Source organism: Mus musculus, chromosome 2 (assembly GCF_000001635.26).
Source record: "Mus musculus strain C57BL/6J chromosome 2, GRCm38.p6 C57BL/6J".
Lineage (NCBI taxonomy): Eukaryota > Metazoa > Chordata > Mammalia > Rodentia > Muridae > Mus > Mus musculus.
In genome coordinates, this window is record NC_000068.7 from 8,146,893 (window position 1) to 8,151,171 (window position 4,279).

Below are 4,279 nucleotides of genomic sequence, written 5' to 3' on the forward strand. Positions count from 1 at the left end.
CGGGGGTCCTATGGCTCTGACTTTCCCACCCTGCTCCACAGGCACCAAGTGACCAGGCTGGCTAGACTAAGGAGTAAATCAAGATGTGGAGAGGGTATTAAACATATACAAAAGAAACTGTTAACTTGAATCCAAGTTCAAAAATTTGTATTTGACAATCTAGTACTGATATCAGATATGAGCTTCAAGAACAAATTTCTCTTCAAAGGTTTCTTCCGGTTTGGAGAAACTAACATCAAGTGTGTACATTTGCCAAGGCAAACTGATACTTCAGGATCAGCTCCTGCACTTGGTTCCGGGCACCTGCTCAGACCATCTGGAAGCATTTGAAGTGGACCATGAAAGGGCTCAACATAGACTCCTGCTTGCTGATCCACATTTGCAGTAAGGTAGACAGTGAGGCCAGGATGCAGCCTCTAATCTAGACTTGTACTCAGAGAGGGCAATAATCTTAATTTTCATTGTGCTGCATGCTAGGGCCGTGTTTTCCTTCTGCATCCTAGTAGCAATGCCTTGAAACAGGTTTGTGCCACCAGGCAACAGTGTGTTGGCATACAGGACCTTGTGGATGTTCACATAGAACTTCATGATGGGTTTTAAGATGGTCTCAAGGATGCCAGAGGGCTCCATGCCAAGGACTGAGTGTTGGAAGACCCTGGAGGGCCTGTAGACACTGGAGTTGCTCATTGTCAATAGTGAATACCTGCCCATCTGTCAGGTCATAGCTCTTCCGAAATTGGCAGTAGCCAATTCTTGTTCAAAATTCAATGAAACATAGCACAATTTCTCCTTAATGTCACTCACAATCACCCACTAAGCTGCGGTGGTGCAGCTGTAGCCCCACTCTGCAATGGCCTTCATGAGGGATTCTGTAAGGTCCCAGCCAGGTCCAGATGCAAGATGCATGGACAAAGGGATAGCCCTCATAGATTGGTACCATATTTGTGATCCTGTGGCCAGATTCCAATATCTGGTTAATATTGGTTGTCAAATTGATAGGTTCTAGAATTTCCTAAAAATGTCCAGTAAAGCATTCTAGACTTAGTTCAGTGATGTGGGAAGATTTACCCTGGAGGTTTCTGTCTCTCCCTTTCTCTGCTTTCATGATTGTTGGGGCAATGTGACCTGGCATCCTGTGTTTCCATCACTGAGAATTCCACATATGGTGTGTATCAGCCAACTGTGAGCCACAGTGCACACTGCCTTCTTTAACTTGTGTTTGTCAGGTGTTTTGTCACAGCAGTGAGATGAGTCAGTAATACAGACACAGAAGTTTAAAAATTGCTTACATTTGTATGGCACATACAGAAAGTATGTAATGTGATATGTTTTTCCAGCAGCTACAGAGGACGTGATATTTGTGCACAATTTAGTGTGGCATTGCTTAAAGCGATATGGCAGATTTGAATTTCAAACTCTGATCAACTGTGAGATCCTGGCTCCTGTAGAACTCCTTGAGATATTCAAGGAGCAAAACACAATGTTTCAAAACTCTGTTGAGGTGGGAATTCTGATAATGCAGAAAACTCTAGCTGCAGTTAACACAATGTCAACATGGATCTGGCTTGAAGTATGTGTTCTGTGAATCATGGTCCCCTTCAGGAGAAACCTTAAACTTCTTACTGAGAGGGCAGAACAGGTACTTTGAGGATAGAAGCCCGCTTTTAGGGTGCTGAAGAGTGTAATAATAGAAACTCACTTGAAAAGAAAGTGTCTACAAAGGTACAGCCTGCAGAGAATATTGCTAGAGAATAGCTGCCTGAAAAATGTTGCAAGTTAAACCACAAGGAGATATAGACGCCTCTTCAGCACTTGTCCACAGGGAGAAGTATAAACCTTGGGTAGACTGAAGTATCTGGCATCATCCATGCATTGCTATTTCTGCATATATGCAATAGGCAAAGGGGGGGTTGCACAAAAGCCACTTTTGGGGTCAGGAAACACTGCAGCCATCCATATTCAATTCCTGAGTGAGCTGTGTCTGAGGAGAAAATGTGAAGTAAATAAAATGAAGAATATGGATATCACAGTCCAGAAACAAAAAGAACTAAATAAAAATTAAGTGGTTGGAGAGAGAGAGAGAGAGAGAGAGAGAGAGAGAGAGAGAGAGAGAGAGAGAACACGAAACAAGTGTTAATCAGTCTAAGAAAGCTCCCACTCTCTCTGACCCCAGGCCTCAGGTGAGAGCACCATTCTGTATCCCGGGTCTCTCAGAGACCAGTCCTCACAGGAGAGCACACAGGTCTCAGAAGCAACAGTGCTTCATGGAAGTTCCTTTGGTCCTTCATCTTCAGCCAGGAGGCAGAGCTGAGCTCCAGACCTCTGTGCACATTAGATGCAAGAGGAGAGCTTGCCTGCAGAGAGTGCTCTGACCACTGGGACTCAGGAGAGAGTTGGACTCCCAGGAGTGCTGACAGAGGCTAACAGAATTACAGTAGAAACAAGCTCCAGACAGAGACAGCTAGAACATCTAACACCAGATGGTGAAAGGCAAATGTAAAAATCTTACTAACGGAAACCAATACCACTCAGCATCATCAGAACATAGTACTCCCGTCACAGCAAGTCCTGGATAGTCCAACACACACGAAAAGCAAGATTCGGATTTAAAATCATATCTCATGGTGGTAGTAGAGGATTTTAAGACAGGCATTAATAACTCACTTAATGAAATGCAGGAGAACACTGATAAAAATGTAGATGTCCTTAAGAGGAAGTACAAAAATCCCTTAAGGAATTACAGGAGAACACTGCTAAACAGGTAGAAGTCCTTAAAGAGGAAACAAAGAAATCCTTTAAATAATTACAGGAAAACACAAACAAACAGGTGATAGAATTGAACAAAACAATTGAGATCTAAAACTGGAAGTAGAAACAATAAAGAAAACCCAAAGGGAGACAACTCTGGAGATAGAAATCCTAGGAAAGAAATCAGGAAAGATAGATGCAAGCATCAGCAACAGAATACAAGAGATGGAAGAGAGAATCTCAGGTGCAGAAGATTCCACAGAGAACATGGAAACAACAACCAAAGAAAATGCAAAATGCAAAAAGATCCTAATTCAAAACATCCAGGAAATCCTGGACACAATGAGAAGACCAAACCTATGGATAATAGGAGTAGATGAGAATGAAGATTTTCAACTAACCTCAGGGACAAAGACAAACACTACCTCAAAGTGAAAGGCTAGAAAACAATTTTCCAAGCAAATGGTCCAAAAAAACCAAGCTTCCATAGCCATTCTGATATCAAATAAAATTAATGTCCATCCCAAATTTATCAAAAAAAGACAAAGAAGGGCACTTCATACTCATCAAAGTTAAAATCTGCCAGATGAACTCTCAATTCTGGATGCCTATGCTCCAAATGCAAGGGCATCTACATTCATTAAAGAAACCATAGTAATGCTCAAAGCACACCTCCCACAATAATAGTGGGAGACCTCAACACCCCATTCTTATTGATGTACAGATCTTGGAAACAGAAACTAAACAGGGACACATTGAATGTGCCCCTTATGAATACTGATGCAAAATTACTCAATAAAATACTTGCAAACTGAATCCAAGAACACATCAAAACAATCATCTATCATGATCAAGTAGGCTTCAATCTAGGGATGCAGGGATTGATTAATATTCAGAAATCCATCAATGTAATCCACTATATAAACACACTCAAATACAAAAACCACATGATCAACTCACTAGATGGTGAGAAAGCATTTGACAAAATACAACACCCATGCATGATAAAAGACTTGGAAAGATCAGGAATTCAAGGCCCATACCTAAACATAATAAAAGCAATATGTAGCAAACCAGTAGCTGACATCAAACTAAATGGAGAGAAGTTGGAAGCAATCCTACTAAAATAAGGGACTAGACAAGACTACCAACTTTCTCCCTACCCATTCAATGTGGTACTCGAAGTCCTAGTCAGAGCAATTAGACAACAATATGACGTCAAGGGGATACAAATTGGAAAGGAAGAAGTCAAAATATCACTATTTACCAATGATATGATAGCATATATTAGCGATCCTAAAAATTCCACCAGGGAACTCCTAAGCCTGATAAACAGCTTCAGTGAAGTAGCTGGATATAAAATTAACTCAAACAAATGAGTGACCTTTCTCTACACAAACGATAAACAGTCTGAGAAAGAAATTAGGGAAACAACACCCTTCAAAATAGACACAGATAATATAAAATACCTGGGTGTGACTCTAACTAAGGAAGTGAAAGATTTGAATGAAAAGAAATTCAAGTCTCTGAA

General features: G+C 40.9%; 1 pseudogene; it reads right to left on the reverse strand.

Annotated features, from left to right (window-relative positions):
• Nucleotides 1–307: 307 nt before the first annotated feature.
• Gm13254 lies at nt 308–964 on the reverse strand (annotated as a pseudogene).
• Between the last annotated feature and the right edge of the window lie 3,315 nt (nt 965–4,279).